General features: G+C 44.6%; 1 long non-coding RNA gene and 1 other non-coding gene across 2 annotated transcripts; one reads left to right on the top strand and one right to left on the bottom strand.

Moving 5' to 3' along the window:
• The first annotated feature begins 642 nt into the window (after positions 1 to 642).
• Positions 643 to 9,929, top strand: LOC145520447 (uncharacterized). Its single transcript, XR_014064475.1, has 2 exons — positions 643 to 824; positions 9,168 to 9,929. It is a non-coding gene; the product is annotated as an uncharacterized LOC145520447 (long non-coding RNA).
• Positions 5,132 to 5,203, bottom strand: TRNAC-GCA (transfer RNA cysteine (anticodon GCA)). The gene has a single exon. It is a non-coding gene; the product is annotated as a tRNA-Cys (tRNA).
• Positions 9,930 to 19,684: the final 9,755 nt, after the last annotated feature.

The raw sequence follows: 19,684 nt of genomic DNA, 5'->3' as shown, positions 1-19,684 counted from the left end.
ACTAGAAACTTCACATTTGTCACCTCAGCTCCTCACTGAACCCAGTCAAATGTGTCATCTACTGACCTGTTTGTCGTGTGTGACAGTGAAACTCCAGAAGGACATCCGTCCATCTTCCAAACCCTCTCAGGAAGGCTGCAGAGGTTGTCTGAGAAGCTTCCTCTCTCAGGGCTGTACTTGTCGGGGCCATATCCAATGAGAGCTGGCCTCTCTGATGCACCTCTCTCTTTATCCAAGTAGGTGGGAAGGGCCCTGAATCTGGTTCTGCCAGCTTTTGCTTAATAACCTTGAACTAGTGCTTTGAGCCTTGGTTTTCTTATCTATAAGTGACAACGATAATAGCCATTTCATAAAGTTATTCTGAGGATAGTTGGTAAAAAGCACTTTGCAAATGGTAAAAGATTAAAGGAATATTAGCTGTTATTGATTGTAATGATTTTGATCAGGAAGCAGCAATAAATGCCTACTCTGCTTTGTAACATAGCCCCTTGAGGAAAGTGAAACGAGATGACCTGTCCTAACCCAGTATGGTCTCTAACAGAAGGGAAAGGTGCACATTACATGGCTGGACAACGTGGGCATAGAATTCTGGCTCAATGAGATGCTGTGAAGATTGTTAATTTCAAACCCATTCTTTCAGGATTAATAGAGAAAATGAATTGTTTGTTGAACATCAGAGTTTTCCCAGAAAGAGAGCACCATCTTGTGGTCAGTGAGAAGAAATGACAGCAAAAAAGTCCAAGAATCACCGAGTTGGAGAGTTGAGGTTCTCCAAGTTGCTCTTCCCAGGCCTGCCTCCCACACCGGAGAGTCAGATGCAATTGGTGAGATGTGGGGATCTGGTCGGTACTTGGTAACGCTCCCCATGGGATGCTAATGTGAAGGCAGGGTTGATAAACCCTGACCACGCAGCCAGTATGCACACAGAGTTGGGCCTGTGTGAGTCTCCTGACTCTGCACCAGAGCACTTCCCAGGGAGACAAGGCTGCTGCTGTGATCCTCAGGGGACCTGGGACTTAGGACCACTGGCACGTCAAGGCCTGCCTGCTGCCTCCCAGAGCCTGTTCCTCTTCTTCCTTCCTCTGCTTTTCCTCCTTCCCTTGGCTCGCCTGCCTTCTCCACCCCCACTAATAACAGACTGGCTAACCCAGCATTGCTTCCCACTTTGCAGAGCACTTGCTTCTATTCTCTCATTTCGTCCACAGCAATTCTCTGAAAGTATGATTATCCCTACCTCCTATGAGGAAACGGAGGCCCAAGGTAACACAGCCAGGAAATATGTTTTCTAGTCCCAAATCCTGTACTAATGGCCTTGTCTGCCCCCACTTACTGAGCCATTGTGGACCTTGAGGGTTAGGACAGGAAGGATGTGGGTGTGGGGGCATTGACAAGAGGGTTTTTCCTCATAGCATCATTTAAGATGGCAGAGAACTGGAACATGGTGATTGGCAAAACTTTGAAGTATCAGTTGGCACAATCATTATGTAAAAGGAGGTATTATCATCACCAGCCTTTTTGTCTGATGAGAAAACTGAGTGTCAAAGAGATGGATTAACTGGAGGCCACCTGGAGTCTGTCACTAGGGGAATGAATCGCTAAGGAAAGTGAACTCTGCCCACAAGGAAATCCTCTGCAGCATCAGAAGCAATGAACCGTGTTTATGTATGGACAACAGTCACACACCACTGAGGGAGAATTAGATTCAACACCATTAATACAAGTTTGGAAAGTGAAAGTGTAAGTTGTTCAGTTGTGTCCGACTCTTTGTGACCCCATGGACTATAGAGTCCATGGAATTCTCCAGGCCAGAATACTGAAGTGGGCAGCAGTTCCCTTCTACAGGGGATCTTCCCAACCCAGGAATCAAACCCGAGTCTCCCACATTGCAGGAGAATTCTTTACTAGCTGAGCTACAAGGGAAGTTCCAAGTTTGGAAACTCATATATAAAATAACACTAAATATTATTCTAAGGCACAAAATCTAAATACATTTATGGCACTAGATTAAAGGAAAACAACATACACTAGAGTGGATGCTTATGGGAGGAAGGAAATGAGGTTGAATATGGTAGATAAGAGGAAAAATAAAAAGGCTGCCTCCCCTGGGCAAAGGATGTCAACCTGTCTTAAACTGAGGAGTATGATCAACACAATTTGATGCACCAGAGGTCCCTCAAAAGACAGAAGAATGGAAAATATTTTGGACAGAGTTGTCAGAATTTCTCCAGCACACAGAGAGGTGCAAAGACAACAGACATTTTTGGGATTGGCGGTGAGGGTTTGTAGAAAGTCTGCAAGAGTGGGACAAATGGGATCTAACTAAAGTTAAAATTTGCACAGCAAAGGAAACCAGTCCACAAAATGAAAAGACAACCTACAGACTGAGAGGAAATATTTTTAAATGATGTGCCTGACAAGGACTTAATTTCCAAAATGTACAAACAGCTCATATTAAAACAACCCAGTCGAAAAAGGGCGGAAGCCCTAATTAGACATTTCTCTAAAGAAGACATACAGATGGCCAACAGGCATAAAATCAAGCAGCACTAAAGCATATGCATATCCTGACTCATAAGGAATCCGGACGCTCTTCTCATCCAGGGGAAGGATCCAGAGGATCTGACAGATGGGCCAGGGGGCAAGAACAGAGCACTGTTTAGGAGTCAGGAGTGTACTTGAGACCTTGTGTTGCTAAAGCTTCCATAACTTAGCACTACTCTTTGGACTTCATCTATGAAGTTTTTTCTGTGAAGTTCTCTTGTTTATAATTTGATTAAATAGTGTACAGATATAAGTGGCCAATAAACACATGAAAAAATGTTACATATATTGAGCAAAAAATGTTCAATAACTCATTCGGGAATTGCAAATCAAAACCACAATGATCTACTATTTCATACCACTAGGATGGCTAGAATCAGAGAGAGAGAGAAAGCAAGGATTGGCAAGGAGGTAGAGAAACTGGAACCCTCAGAAATTGCTGGTGAAAATGTAAAATGGTGTGGCTTTGGAAAATAGCTTGGCAGTTCCACAACATGTTAAACGTTTAAAGTTACTATATAGGGACTTGCCTGGTAGTTCAGTGGTTAAGACTCCAAGATCCCAAAGCAGGGGCCTAAGTTTGATCCCTGGTCAGGGAACTGCACTCATTTCACACGCTAGCAAGGTAATGCTCAAAATCCTTCAAGCTAGGCTTCAACAGTATGTGAACCAAGAACTTCCAGATGTACAAGCTGGATTTAGAAAGAGAGGAAACCGGAGATCAAATTGCCAACATTTGTTGGATCACGGAGAAAGCAAGAGAATTCCAGAATAACATCTGCTTCATTGACTATGCTAAAGCCTTTGACTATGTGGATCACAACAAAATGTGGAAAATTCTTAAAAAGATGGAAATACCAGACCACCTTACCTGCCTCCTAAGAAATCTGTATTCAGGTCAAGAAGCAACAGTTAGAACTGGACATGAAACAACAGACTGTTTCCAAATTGGGAAAGGAGTACATCAAGGCTGTATATTGTTACCCTGCTTATTTAGTTTATATGCAGAGCACATCATGTGAAATGCTGGACTGGATGATTCACAAGCTGGACTCAAGCTTGCCAGCAGAAATATCAACAACCTCAGACATACAGAAGAAACCACCCTTATGGCAGAAAGCGAAGATGAACTAAAAAGCCTCTTGATGAAGGTGAAAGAGGAGAGTGAAAAAGCTGGTTTAAAACTTAGCATTCAAAAAACTAATATCATGGCATCTGGTCCCATCACTTCATGACAAATAGATGGGGAAAAGGAGGAAACAGATTTTATTTTCTTGGGTTCCAAAATCACTGTGGACAGTGACTGCAGCCATGAAATTAAAAGACACTTGCTCCTTGGAAGAAAAGCTATGACAAACCTAGACAGTGTATTAAAAAGTAGAGATGTCACTTTGCCGATAAAGATCCGTTATAGCCAAAGTTATGATTTTTCCAGTAGTCGTGTGCAGATGTGAGAGTTGGACAGTAAAGAAGGCGGAGTGCTGAAGAATTGATGCTTTTGAGCTGTGATGCTGGAGAAGACTCTTGAGAGTCCCTTGGACTGCAAGGAGATCAAACCAGTCAATTCTAAAGGAAATCAACCTTGAATATTCATTGGAAGGACTAATGCTGAAGCTAAAGCTCCAAAACTTTGGCCACCTGATGCAAAGAACTGATTCATTGGAAAAGACCCTGATGCTGGGAAAGATTGAAGGCAGAAGGAGAAGGAGACGACAGAGGATGAGATAGTTTGATGGCATCACCGACTCAATGGACATGAGTTTGAGTGAACTCCAGGAGATAGTGAAGGACAGGGAAGCCTGGCGTGCTGCAGTCCATGGGCTCACAAAGAGTTGGATACAACTTAGTGACTAGATGACAACAACAACAGGGAACTGAGATCCTGTATGCTACAACTAAGACCCAGCACAGCCAAAATAAATAAATATTATTATTATAAAAATACTATTTATTATTAAATAAATATTTAAAAATTAAAAAGTTACATATAATTCAGCAGTTCCACTCCTAGGTATAATATATACCCAATTGAAATGAAAATACATGTCCCCACAAAAATTGTACGTGAATGTTCATAGATGGCATTATCCATGTTAGCCCCAAAGTGAAACAACCTAAATATTCTCCAGCTGATAAACTGATACACATAATGTGGTACATCTGCACAATGGGTTATTATTCAGCATTTAAAACATGAAGTATCAGTACATGCTACAACATAGACGGACCCGGAACAAATTGTGCTAAATGAAAGAAACCAGTCACAAAGGCCAACATACTATATGATTCCATATATGTGAAATGTAGACAAATCCCTAGAGATACAAAGTAGGGCCTAGAGGTGGTGGCAGGAATGTGGAATAATTGCTGACAGGTACTGGGTTTTTTTCTAGGGATAATTTCAGGGTGTCTGAAATGAGAATGTGGTCATGATTGCACAATTCTGAAAGTGAAAGTGAAGTCATGAAGTCATTCAGTCGTATCTGACTCTTTGTGACCCCATGGACTGTAGCCTACTAGGCTCCTCCGTCCGTGGAATTTTCCAGGCAAGAGTACTGGAGTGGATTGCCATTTCTTTCTCCAGGGAATCTTCCCAAGCCAGGGATTGAACCCGGGTCTCCTGCATTGCAGGCAGACGCTTTACCGTCTGAGCCACCAGGGAAGCCAATTCTGAGAATATACTAAAAACTACCTAACTGTACACTTGGCATGGTAGAATTTTAGGGTATGTCAATTATATCCCAATAAAGCTGTTAAACATCGTGTACAGATAATTCACTAATCATTCATTCATTCATCATTTACTTGCTGTCTCCTCTGCCAGGAGCTAGGCACACTGAAGTGAATGAGACAAATGTTCACCGCGATGAGCTGCTGCTCTTCTGGGACAATACACGGGCATAGTGTAGGGAGTGCCAAGAGGGCAGCTTGCCCAGGTGTCCTGGGAACACTGACGGCACTTAAGTCAGCCAGGAAGTTTAGTAAAAGGCAGAGGAAAGGACAGAGAAACAGATGTTGTGTGCTGGGGAAGAGGGTGCAGGGTGACAAGACCCATCCCTCCTGTCCAGGAGATGAACTAAGTGTGGAAACACAGCTCTGATACATGGGGCAGAGTGTGGTAGCTACCATGAGAAATACTGAGTACTTTGGAAACTCAGAAGAGGGAGATAGAGTGACTTGAATGTTACTCTTTTGAATGATCAGAGAGAACTGGGATGTAACTTGGTCCTCCCAGACTCAGTGGTTCATCTTTAGAACCCCAAATTTAGGGTGCATAGTGTGAAAGCTGCTGACGTCATCGAAACGTGCCCCTTGTTTTACACTAATAACCTATCATATTTTTACCAAATTCTGCAGCATGCAGAATATTAAATTCAATTGCTAAAGAAGTATCAGTTGATTTCTGTGGATTAGAACAACATAGTCTGTAGAATTAAAAGTAATTGCTTATACCTTTGAGGTACTGACATACTCAGACTTAGCAGCACAAAGGTAATCCTCAAAATTTGAAGAGGTAACATTGTTTTGGGGAAAACAGACATCCAGTGTGTGGGTGAGCTACACCCTCAGGGTGGGACCCCTACACCCTAGTGGTGGGACCCCTATGACACAACCCATGCTGGGAGGAGGAAGAGGAGTGGACACCGGTTCCTTCTGAAGGCTGAGCGGCAGCCTGAGGAACCTACCTATGAACTTGGAGGCTGTCGCCACCCCTGCACTCCCTCCCCAGACTCTGGCTGGGGTAGCCCACTTCTCACCTTTAGGTTTCCTCCTGCAGACCTCGACCCGTGTGTGTTTGTGCTTCTGCAGCAGCGAGAGGCAGGCCCCCAGCTCTGGCCCCAGCACAGACCTCCCCTTGTGGGGTGGGACAGCCAGTTGGCACTGTGATGCTGTGGAAAAAACGGCCTCATTCTCTAAGCTGAGTTGTGAGGTCCACAGAGAATGTAGGATGAATGCTCAGGAAACTCCTCTCACTGTAACTGAAAGTCTGCCAAAGTTCTGCACACAGACCCTTGAGGCCGCTGCGTGGATTCTTGAGGGGCCCACGGATGCCACGATGCCACGTTAAGAATCTGACAGTCAAGGTCACTCCACGTATGTGTGCAGCAGCCTCTCCCGGGAAGGGAAGGGCTCAGAGTGCTGGCCTGCTCTCCAGAAGGTAACAGGGTCAGGGTCAGGGTCAGGGTGCCCCCCACCCAGGAGCAGCTGCTGGTAATGCTGAGGGTGCAGAGGAGACTGAAGCCCTGCACTGACGTCCACCTTTGTCCTCCCTTGGAGGCTGCCCACAAGGCCACTGAGGTATCCTGCAGGTTCAGAGAATGTGTGGCCTAGTGTCAACATTATACTCAGCAAATTGTAAGGAAGATCTCGGGCTTCTCTGGTGACTCAGATGGTAAAGAATCTGCTTGCAATGTAGGAGACCTGGGTTTGATCCCTGTGTTGGGACGATCCCCTGGAGAAGGGAACGGCTACTCACTCCAGTATTCTGGCCTGGAGAATTCCATGGACCAAATAGTCCCTGGGGTCACAAAGAGTCAGACACAACTGAGTGACTTTCACTCACTCACTCACTCAAGTAAGATCTTACAGTTCTTCAACACTGTTTCCCTTACAGGAATGACCTTTTAAGCAGTAGAGTGAACCTTTTAAGCAGAAGAGTAGAGAAAACCACTGTTTTCTAGATAATGGCGTAGGATGATTTGAATACTGGGTGTTCCCCAAACCTATTGAACCAGCGGAATCACCTGGGAAGCTTCATACAGATTATTGGACCCCACCCCAAACTTACTGAATCTGAATCTTCAGTGGAGGGGCCTGGGAATCTGTTCTTCAAAGAAGTGCTCTCAGAGAAACTGTGGTTAACTGAAATTGAGAAAGACTCAATACCTTTCACGTTCCTAAAGAAATTTGCTGAGAAATCAAATACTCAGAATTTACACACCCCAAATATTTTTTAATGTATTTATTAGTTTTACCACATTTTTCTGTAACCTAAGGCATCTTTGAGAGGTACATAAAACCCAGAAATTAATTTGAATAGGAGTTTAAAGTTGCCTGGTAGCCTCATACGTCTGATTTCCCTGGAGCAATTACCAGTCTCTTATGTTCCTCTGTCTGTCTGTCTCCCTCCCCCTCTCTTTTTCTACCCCATAAGTGGATTTAGGATAATCTTTAAGTTGGACCATTTCATCAAAATGACCTTACAGCAAGTATTTTAAGAAGACCTGGGTAAGGTCTCTCACTCGACATGTGTGCTCAGTGACCACAGCAGCCCTGACCCTTGCATTTGTTGGTGGGGGGAGTGGGAGGGGGACACTTGTTAACAAATCACCATAAAAATAAACAAGGAGACATCAGAGTGTTTAGTGCTGAGACAAAAAGGACGGGTGATGTGGTGGAAAGTGCCTGAGTGCCCCTCAGTTAGGAGCTCAGAGAAGCCCTCTGAGCAGGCATCTGAGTGCATCTGAGCACATCCCCGAATGACACGGGACCAGCCGTGTGACCCTCCAGGGAGGGCAGTATGGACACAGGGAAGCTACTGCAAGGACCCTGAGGTTAAGGACCACATTACCGATGTGGGAGGAAGAGGAAGAACATCCGTGAGTCCACAGCTCATGACTGTCTTCCCATGAGGCAAACATTTTTATCAAAGCCCAGTGTATCTGGAGTACTATTACAATGTCCCAGCCCACCACCTGTGGAACTTTTTAGTTTGTCCCTGAGAGTGATCTGGTGAGCTCTCCGTCCTCCACCTATACTTTCTCCCTACAGGCCCTCCTCCTTAACGAGGGGCTTCCCTGGTGGTCAAATGGTGAAGAATCTGTCTGCAATGCGGGAGACCTGGGTTCTATTCCTGGGTAGGGAAGATCCGCTGGAGAAGGGAATGGCAACCCACTCTAGTGTTCTTGCCTGGGGAATTCCATGGACAGAGGAGCTTCGTGGGCTACAGTCCATGGGGTCACAAAGAGTCAGACACAAATGAGTGACTTTCACTTTCCTAAAGGCTACTTCATCCTCTTCTCTCTCTCCTTTCCCCTTGTTTCAATGGTTCAAAAACCTATACCACTGAACAAAATGCCACCTCCCCCAGGAAGCCTTTCACAATCCTTCTAGGGAGAATGAACAAGAACCCAGGGTCTTTTACTCCTTTCTCCTACACCCTTTCTAGCATTTCTTCACCATCTCCTACTTCATTCTGCCCTGGGTTGTATGCCATCCCATGTTTATGCATCCCTCCAGCAGCACCCCAGTACATGAGGAAGGCTCACGAGCAGGGCCTGGGATTTATTCCTCTCTGAGGCCTACCCCACAGCTGGCTCTGCACGGGCATCAGCGCATCCCAGGGCTTCCAGCTGGCAGAATATCGGCATCCATTCATCCAGCATCATGGAGCAGCTGAGCCTGCGCTGGGTTCCTGGGAGGGACGGGAAGGTCCAGGCCAGTGCCTACTCCTAAGAAGCTTAGAAATCCATGTGGGGAGGGGATGCACTGCCAGGGCACATGACAGGCCCTGAGATGCAGGAAGAAAGCGCAAGAAGTTCTGTTTTGTTGGAAAGCATATTTAAAATTTAAAAATAAGCCCAAAACTTAGAAATAAAAATTGTTTTACTCTTGTTCACAACCAGGCTTTCCCTTAGCACCTCTCGAGGCCCACCGGCAGGCAGCCAGAGTCACGTGACTTGTCCTCGGGGCGAGGTGGCAGCCACGGTGCTTGTCCATCCGCCAGCAATGAATCACCTCCTGCTACAGTTCAGTGCTCCAGGGTGTCATTGACATGGTTACTTTTATAAAGACAAGAGCTTTCAGTAACAGGATCTTCAGTGTTTTGTAAATGAAATGGTGGAGGATTGATGTGGCCACGAAAAACCTTTGCTCCACATAGAGGCTTTTGGATTGCTCATGGCAAAGTGCTTAAAAGAATTTTTGGACTTAAAGATGAGTTATACATTTTTCTTTGACAAAAAAAACCTAATTGTTCTAAATTTGCCAACCATTCCTGTGATAAGTAGTTTAGTAGTTTTCTGCTAATGAGTATTTTTAAAATCAGTACCTTGAAGGAATGAGTGATGTTTTAAAAATCAGAGTGAGAAAGAAGCAGCTTTACAACAGCTGTAACTGCTGCTATAAAGAGAACATTTTGAACATGTCTGTGAATATTGCATCAAGATGTGATTTGTGGCCAAAAATGATGTCACTTATAAAAATTCCCACATCTGCACACTTAAAAACATGAAATTTCATGAGCTTCCAAATTAAGGGTTCATTTTTTTTTTAAAACCTTTTGGCATCAAGGAGATGGAAAATAACTTTGTGTAAATGGTGCATGGAACTGAAAAAACTAGTATCAGGAATTAGGAAGTACAGCCATTAATATAATTTTTCTAATTTGAATCTACATTTGAGTATTTTGTTTTGCTATAACAGCCATTAAAACCAAGTGTAGATATAAACTTAAGACTAGGCCTTTGAATCATGAAGTATTAAGCTGTAATTTTTAAAAAGAGAGTAAGGTATTTCCAATCACAGACTTGATGGCAAAAAGCTTTTCAAACCCTGTTAATAGATAAAACATAAAACTATAATTTTTCTTTTATTTCAGCCTTCAAAAATACATGTTTGCTCTATGATGAAAAATATACTGCTACATTAGTAGAAGCTATATTGGTAGCAAAATATGCATCATGTTTATTGATTGAGGTAGATACGAAAAACACTGGAGACCACACATTAGTGTGTACATTGTATGGGCCACCTACCTGGCATCTATTTCTTTTCTTCCATCAAAATTCGGGGTCCCATTTTCTTTGGCCATGCCCCAAGTCGTTTTATGGCAGCCAGGCGTGCTGTATGAGACTGATCACACCCCAGCACCAGGAGTGGTCCCTGTTTGGTTTACACCAGTCAGAGGAGCCCATTCCCCTTGGGCATTGTGACTTACTTAGGGATGAGGCTGCCTGGTCCTCACAGAGAGGAGAAATGTTTACCAAGGGCTTCTGACCAGGAAGCCTCCTGGATTTTCTGTGTACTACTAGAAGAGATATCCTATCTTTCTCTGGACCTTGTAGCCTGAAGATATAAGGGCTGACCTGGCACTGCTACAGTGAGTTCTTCAGCCCGGAGATGATGCCAACATTCGGAGGAGGTCAGAATGGAAAGAATCACACAGACATGGACCCAGAACCCTAAGACAACTTGAAACTCTGAATTAATCCATGCCTGAAGTTTCCCTTGCTTTCGGGTGTTTTTTTTTCAGTTATAAGAGCCAAGAAATTCCTTTTATTTTATTGGTACTTGATGAGCACCGAAGAAATGATGCTTTTGAACTGTGGTGTTGGAGAAGACTCTTGAGAGTCCCTTGGACTGCAAGGAGATCCAACCAGTCCCTCCTAAATGAAATCAGTCCTGAATATTCACTGGAAGGACTGATGTTGAAGCTGAAACTCCAATACTTGGGTCACCTGATGTGAATAACTGACTCATTTGAAAAGACCCTGATGCTGGGAAAGATTGAAGGCGGAGCAGAAGGGGACAACAGAGGATGAGATGGTTGGATGGCATCACCAACTCAATGGACATGAGTTTGAGTAAACTCTGGGAGTTGGTGATGGATAGGGAGGCCTGGCATGTTGCAGTCCATGGAGTCGCAGAGTCAGACACGACTGAGCGACTGAACAGAACTGAACTGAAAATATGAAAAGTCTCAATCGGAGAGTAATAAATTTAGCTGAACTATGCAGTAGAAACATAAATGTTCTGGAATACCACTGATGGACCAGCTGGTTAAATTAGGACTTGTTTGTAGAGTCTGTCCTGAAGCCTAGCTAATTTTGCACTTCAGAACAAAGTTGAGTTGATGGGATGAGTTGGAACGCCTTATCTACCCAATTTCAGCAAGAGATCAACTTGCTAAAAGTTGGCATCTGATGTTTTCTGCCTCCCTTTTGGTAACTTTACCATGTTCTCAGACAATCAGTTTCTTCTCACCTGTTTCATTCTAAGGGGTAAATGAAGTAAGGGTCCAGTGGATTCTCCCTTCCAGGGTGTCGATTGCGAGGGACCAGAGACATAATTCAGAAAGCACCAGAGACGGTTGGAATTTGCATGTATACTCAGCTCTTGGCCACTAGATGGCAGGAGGAGACAACAGACCACAGACCGCAGCCACTTCCCGGCTGTGCAGAGGGCGGCCCTTGCTCCACATTAGGGAAACCATCACCTGCCAGTGCCTGGCCAGATCCCCATTTGGGGTAAGTTAGTAAGGAGAGAAATCATTTTCCTTTTTTCCTAGAGTCCCCTGTAAAACAATAAGAGGTGCTGGCCCAAACAAGTGAATTCTGTGAAGCTTAATAGTGAAGGCAGCCACCAGGGATGGGTAGGCATTTCTGCTTTTTCCTCTCGCTCTCTGCCTCTCTTTCTCCATCTGCAAAGTGGGGGTCCTGGTTCTGGCCTACTTGCCGTGACAGGGCAGGTAGGAGAACTGCCCTGAGTGCTGCAGGTGAAAGGGGTTTTTCTGGGAAGACTGGCGTCAGGGCACCATGTACGTCCAGCCCTCTCAAAACCTTCAGGGAACAGTGAAGTGCCCTGGGATTCGGGTGACTGTGGTCCCTGGGATGGTCCCTAAATCCTGACCACATTCTCTACTTAAGGAAGACAGTGACAAACCCTCGCCAGAAAGAGGTACGTCTTGACAAGTGCCAGAGGCAGTGGAGAAAGATGTTTTCTTTGTCGGGGGCACTCTGGGGAGGATGGATTTGGAGGCAGGGGCTGTGGCTGAGACCTCAGTCTTGTTTGGACCCCACCTGATTGTCTCAACCTCAACTCCCCCCACCTGAAGGTCATGCCTGTCTCATAAACCCTCACAGGCTCAGCCAAAATGAAAAGAAACGTTAATTCTGATCTGAATAGATTTTGTACATAACTATGTGTGGCAGTTAGAAATGGTCGCTTCCTGGTCCTTTGTGTTCAATCTCTCCCTTTTCTGAGGGTATCTTCTTGTCCTCACAGGGAAATGTGGAGTCTCTGGGCTTAGAGGAGCCTCGTGGCATTTGAGGTGCCAGCGGGGGGAGCCACTTCTGGCCTGTTTCTGGTCAGCCAGCTTGGGCTTCTTTCTGCGTCATCCTCTCATACACATCACTGGTATTTCTTGGCATCTTAGGCTGTAAGAGAAGCAACGTAACTGGGGTCACTATGTGTTTACATTTTAATTAGGAGATTCTTCTTGAGACTTTACTAAAGTTCTTTCTGTTCCCATCCTGACCCTCCAAATATCTTACACATGGTGGCTGGGAGGTGAAAATTAAAACAAACTAGAGTCTTCAGAGTGACTAGGATGAAGGCCCTACAGGAGGAGGCAGGGTGCTCAGGCCTTGGCAAGTAGCATCTCTCAAGGCGTCAGGTTTTCTCCAAGTGCAGCCATGGAGCAGCCTCTGACTGGCTTCGCGGGAACCTAGAAAACTTGGCCTCAGAATAAACCCTTTTTTAGTTGGAGTGTTTCCTGGATCGGGCATTAGGAGAAAGTCTGGTGGTCCAAATGAAAGGAACTTGAGAGATAGAATTCAAGTGGAGACATGTCATTGATACAAAACAACTTTGGAACAAGGAGGCATTGGTGGAGTCATGTGCTGGGAGGGTGGAGAAGGCTGCAACAGAGTGCTGGGCCAGCTGCTGGGCCCTTGGGCATAGCCTGAGGGGCCCTGCACTGTGACCGAGTGAACTTAGGGAAACCCTGTCATTGGCCATTTTGCAGGGATCCAGGGCACCTGGTAGCCAGCAGCAGCAAGAGCAGGGCACCCACAGCAGGGAGGTCAGTGAGGATCCACAGCAACCCCTGCAGAGAGACTGATGTTAAACAGCATCACACGGATGCTTCCAGCAAGGATGGCAGGAGCATTGGGATGGCACTGGCTCAGGCCACGAAGTGGACCTGGGTTCACACAGAATTCATGCAGGCAAAACAGGGGCACAAATAGTGACTGGGACCCTCACTGTCAAGCCCCAGTTTCACCTCCCAAGATTATTCTGAAAAACAGTCCGTTCAGGAGAAAAATGCTCCAAGCTCAAATCTCATCCCCAAGGTGACTGATTCACTTTTCAGCAACTACTGATAACTTTTAAAAGATATACAAGATTAGAATGAAGGTGGTCATGGTGACTATAAAACCCAGAATGGATGCTAAGAGCTTTATGGTATAGCTCATCTCTTTTTAAAAAGAGCTGTTTTCCCCGAAGCTGAGTCTTTCCTATGACAACAGCTGTAAGTTAGCCAAGGCAGAAATGGAAGACATTGAGCCCATTGCCCACAAATGCAGAACCCCACTGTCGATGAGAAGATGCCGGCATCCCAAAAGAATAGGCAAGCCAGGGGTCCAGAAAAGGCGATACTTAGCAGCCGGGCAGGTAAAAATATCCATCGATATCTTTGCCCAACCTTTCTATATATGAGGCCCGCTTTGAATGTGAAAAGGAGCCAAGGCCTCTCCCATGATTGTGGCTCTACTTGATTATTGATTAACTGAGAAAAATTCACAGTGACAAGTATTTACAATGACATTTAAATTCCCTTCAAGAAATAGTAATGCGTGGAATGTGTGAGAGACTGTTTTGCAACCTCAGGCAATGTTTGGAGGATATTAGCAGAGACACAGTAACAGCTCCTGTAAACCCAGGAGGGGAAAGACTGAGATGTATACCCTACCCTTAAGAAATCTATTATCTAGTTTTTAAAATTGGGCCCACACAGGCTTTGACTTGGCGTTAGCACAGCACTGACAGGCTGAGAGCTTTGGGACAAGGCAATCAATTACATGAACCCTCCACCCCAAAGGTCCCCTTGCTGAATAACTGGGGGCTATGGGGGGAGGGCAGGGCTTCCCAGGGGTTGCTAGTGGTAAAGAACCCACATGCCAATGCAGAAGACGTAACAGATGTGAGTTCGATCCCTGAGTTGGGAAGATCTCTTGGAGAAGGGCATGGCAACCCACTCCAGTAATTCTTGCCTGCAGAGTCCCATGGACAGAGGAACCTGGCGGGCTACAGTCCATGAGGTCACAAAGAGTCAGACACGACTGAAGCGACTTAGCATGTATGCACAGGAGGGGAGGGGAGAGGCTAGAAGGTGGAAAGGGGCAGAAGGGAGGTGAGGGGGAGCGGAGGGAGGGGAGGGGAGGTGGTGCCATCATCAGTTCCTGGGCCTGACACACAGCAGTTGCTATGCTGAGCCTCCAGGGGAGCCAAAAGAGTAAGATGGGACTGCCCATTTCTCAGTGGTTCCCTACCTGAAGACCTAATTGGCATTGCCTGTTGTAGAGCTGAGACAGTTCTTTCTGCCTTCCTCACAGAAAGTGGGGATTTCCTTCAGAACCTCTCCAAGGCCCAGCAGGCTTGAGAAAGGTGAACCTTGCAGACAGAAACTTAGCCTGAAGGCAGTCTGGCTCTGTTACCGTCTCATTCCAGTGCTTTAGAAAAGAGTTCACCCTTCTTGACCTAAATGGGAAGGAAATCTAGAAAAGAGTGGGTGTATACATATGCTTTGCTATACAGCAAGAACTAACACAACATTGTAAAGCAACTATACTCCAATTAAAACAAAACAAAACAAAACATAGGGATCATTGGGCAAGACAGACTGACTTCTTGAAGAGCTGTACAATACACTGCCCCATAGTTCTGAAAGGTCCTCACAGTGATACTTAATGTTTTTTAAAAAGTTCACCTTTCTACCCAGAGATTAGTCCTCCTTCCTTGGATACTTTAGAGCTAAGCGGCTAAAGAAAAATAAATCAGTAGCCTGATTTGATGCTCCCAGACCAGTGAGTGGTTAGACTTTGATGAGTGGGGGTGGGGAGATGGAGATTGGCAAGTCTGCCCCTCCCTTCCCCCTTCCCCTTGTCCCCCCTCCCCCTGCAAGTCCAGAAGTCAAGTCCATAGGTCTCTTTTTCCGGGGGCCAGGGGTTGTCATGTGAGTGCAGGAGGGCACCCTGACTCAGCATGAGAGAACACGGTTGAGCAAACAAGAATTTTGTATTTTACAGTTGAGTTATGGATGTGGTGGCAACTTTGGGAAGAAGATGTAATTGGGACGTAGTCATAATAAACCACGGGTCACCAGGAAGTTGGCAGGGTCCAGAGCTGGACCCAGGTAGAGAAAATTAGATGCTTCCTAAAAAGCATATCTAAAACACACTAACACAAGGAGATAGAAACCAGGTTGCTTTACAGTAATGTCAATTCAGCAGAAATAAGGATCCTCCAGGGCAGATTATCTATGGTTAGGAGCCAGATGAGTCTGGTAACTGTATTATAATATTTTTCTCTTCTCCTTTGCACTCAGGAGCACTTGGCATCCTTTTCAAGGCTATGATTACATTAGGTACCTGCAAAAGGCTTCGATAAAAGTAATGTAATTTTGTATATCTCTGATCATTTGCTGATTCAGTAAGAGGTCAGAGTCTGCTACCAATGGCAGCTCTATGAGCAGGGACTGTAGTTTAAATATCTACTACTTTTGTGCCCAGTGATATCAGAGGTATGGGAAGATTCCAAAGATCAGTCCTGCCTTCCTTTCTCCTGTCCTTCCTCCCTTCTTTCCTTCTCCATTTGTTGAGTGCCTCCTATGTGCTGGAGAGACAAAGACAAGCTGGACACAGTCCCTGGCCTCACAATCAACTGGGGAAACAGCAAAGATGGCCCTTGCTTAAAAAAAAAAGAAGAGCTAAATCCAATGGTTAGAAGTTGGTAAACCATGAAGATATAACAAAAACCAACTAATAGGAAACAAGACAAAACAAAACAGCTCCTTGGCATTTTACCTGAGTATCAATGATATGGGCCCAAAGTTTTGTTTGTAAAAGGGTACAAACTGAAGGTGTGGGTTAAGTGCTTGTTGGAGGAATTAACACTGTCACAGGTGCTAGTGCTAGAAAATGCCTCTGAGATTCTCTCCTCAGCTCTTTCATTTTATAGAAGAGGAAACTGAGACTTGGAAGATCAGAAGGCCTTACAGTGAACCAGACTTGGGTTCAAGTCCCAGCTCTGTCAGGTCCTCAGCTTGGAAACTCCAGGCTGTGGCTTCAGTTTGCTCATTTCTGAAATGGAAAGAACATTATCTCCTTTATAGGACTATGGTGATTAATGATGATTAAATATATATAGAAATGCTCAGTCCAGGCATTGCTCTTTTGCAGTTGCTCAGTTCAGTTCAGTTCAGTTGCTCAGTCATGTCCAACTCTTTGCCACCCCATGAATCGCAGTACGCCAGGCCTCCCTGTCCATCACCAACTCCTGGAGTCTACCCAAACCCATGTCCATCGAGTCAGTGATGCCATCCAGCCATCTCATCCTCTGTCGTCCCCTTCTCCTCCTGCCCTCAATCCTTCCCAGCATCAGGGTCTTTTCCAATGAGTCAACCCTTCGCATGAGGTGGCCAAAGTGTTGGAGTTTCAGCTTCAACATCAGTCCTTCCAATGAACACCCAGGACTGATCTCCTTTAGGATAGACTGGTTGGATCTCCTTGCAGTCCAAGGGACTCTCAAGAGTCTGCTCCAACACCACAGTTCAAAAGCATCAATTCTTCAGTGCTCAGCTTTCTTTACAGTCCAACTCTCACATCCATACATGACGACTGGAAAAACCATAGTCTTGACTAGATAGACCTTTGTTGGCAGACTAATGTCTCTGCTTTTAAATATGCTATCTAGGTTGGTCATAACCTTCCTTCCAAGGAGTAAGCGTCTTTTAATTTCATGGCTGCAATCACCATCAGCAGTGATTTTGGAGCCCAAAAAATAAAGTCTGACACTGTTTGCACTGTTTCCCCATCTATTTCCCACTTAATTAAATCTAAATTGTTTAAATCCATCATCACTAAAGGAAAACAAAAAAATTAAACAATCCAATGATTCCAAATGCTGGTGAGAATGTGGATGAAGGACCATGTCCATACAGCGTGGGTGAGAGTGTAAACTGTACAACTACATTGGACAACTGTCTTGTAGTCGATGAAGTGGATGATGCACATGGCTTTGACCTAGAAGTTTCCCTATTAAGTACAGGCTAAGCTCATGCACACATGCTGAAGAATGCTCAGTACAACAATGTTTGCAATTACCTAAACTGGAACCAACACAATTAGCCATCAACATAACAATAGATAAACATAGATATCTCTATATACAGGTTATGGCTTTCCAGTTGGTGCTAGTGGTAAAGAATCTGCTTGCCAGTGCAGGAAACACAAGAGATGTGGGTTTGATCCCTGGGTTGGGAAGATTCCCTGGAGGAGGGCATGGCAACCCACTCCAGTAGTTTTGCCTGGAGAATCCCATGGACAGAGGAGCCTGGCAGGCTACAGTCCACAGGGTCGCCAAGAGTCAGACATGACTAAAATGACTCAGCATGCATGCACACATACAGGTTATAGACAGATAACTCTTCCTATAACTCTTCATATTTCATGTGGCCATGAAAATGAGTTAAGTACAGCAGCACACAGCACCATGGGTGAATTTTACAAACATGATATCAAGAAGGAGAAGCAAGACATAAAAGAACATATATGGTGTGATTCCATTCATTTGAAGATCAGTTTAGTTCAGTTCAGTTGCTCATTAGTGTCCGACTCTGCGACCCCATGAACCACAGCATGCCAGGCTTCCCTGTCCATCACCAACTCACAGAGGTTGCTCAAACTCATGTCCATCGAGTCAGTGATGCCATCCAACCATCTCATCCTCTGTCATCCCCTTCTCCTCCTGCCTTCAACCTTTCCCAGCATCAGAGTCTTTTCCACTGAGTTAGTTCTTTGCATCAGGTGCCCAAAATATTGGAGATCCCAGCTTCAGAATCACTTCTTCCAATGAATTTGCAAGACTGATTTTCTTTAGGATTGACTGGTTTGATCTCCTTGCTGTCCAAGGGACTCTCAAGAGTCTTCTCCAACACCAAAGTTCAAAAGCATCAATTCTTTGGTGCTCAGCCTTCTTTATAGTCCAACTCTCACATCCATACATGGCTACTGGAAAAACCATAGCTTTGACTGTATGGACCTTTATCAGCAAAGTGACGTCTCTGCTTTTTAATACACTGTTTAGGTTTGTCATAGCTTTTCTTCCAAGGAGCAAGTGTCTTTTAATTTTACAGCTATAGTCACCATTCACTGTGATTTTGGAGCCTAAGAAAATAAAATCTGTCACTGTTTCCACTTTTTCCCCATCTATTTGTCATGAAGTGATGGGACCATATGCCATGATCTTAGTTTTTTAAATGCTAAGTTTTAAACCAGGTTTTTCACTCTCCTCTTTCACCTTCATCAAGAGGCTTTTTAGTTCCTCTTCACTTTCTGCCACTAGGGTGGTATCATCTGTATATCTAAGGTTGTTGATATTTCTGCTGCAATCTTGGTTCCAGCTTGTGAGTCATCCAGGCCAGCATTTCACATGATGTATTCTGCATATAAGTTAAATAAGCAGGGTAACAATATACAGCCTTAATGTATTCCTTTCCCAATTTGGAAGCAGTCCATTGTTCCATGTCTGGTTCTAGCTGTTGCTTCTTGACCTGCATACAGATTTCTCAGGAGGCAGGTAAGGTGGTCTGGTATTCTCGTCTCTTTAAGGCAGGCAAAACTAAATGATAGTGTTAAGGGATGCAAACATAGGTGGAAAACTATGAAGAACAGCAAATAAATGATTATCACACAAGTTAGGAGTGATTACTTTGAGGCGGGGAGAGGAGGGTTTTCATGGGGAAGGGTACCCCAGGAATGTGTAAGGTGTTGGTAATATTAACACCCAGGTGTTACTTATATGGGTGTTCCTGCTCACTCTCTCTTTTTAATATGAGTGTTCTCTTTGTAACCACTCATCAAACTGTGTACAGTTAACATAAACTGTCAGCTGTTCTGTGATTTTCTGTAAGCAGGTTAGATTTCTCGACAAAAAGTGAACAAAAAAATATGCTGAAGAAAATGGGAGAACCACCCTCAGAGATATAGGACAAGAAAAAATGTGTCTTTTAAAACATTTTAAGTGCCTGTGATTCATATTGGATGAGTCGAGACATTCAAGGTTTGTAAATTTTTATATCTGACAGAATGCAGTAGCATGAGTAGGATCACATTAAGAATTTCCAGAAGGAATTTTTCAA

Source organism: Giraffa tippelskirchi, chromosome 9 (genome assembly GCF_054371585.1).
Source record: "Giraffa tippelskirchi isolate mGirTip1 chromosome 9, T2T-mGirTip1v1.2.pri, whole genome shotgun sequence".
Lineage (NCBI taxonomy): Eukaryota > Metazoa > Chordata > Mammalia > Artiodactyla > Giraffidae > Giraffa > Giraffa tippelskirchi.
Note: the sequence above shows the minus strand (reverse complement) of the source record. Positions and strands in the feature narration are given on the sequence as shown.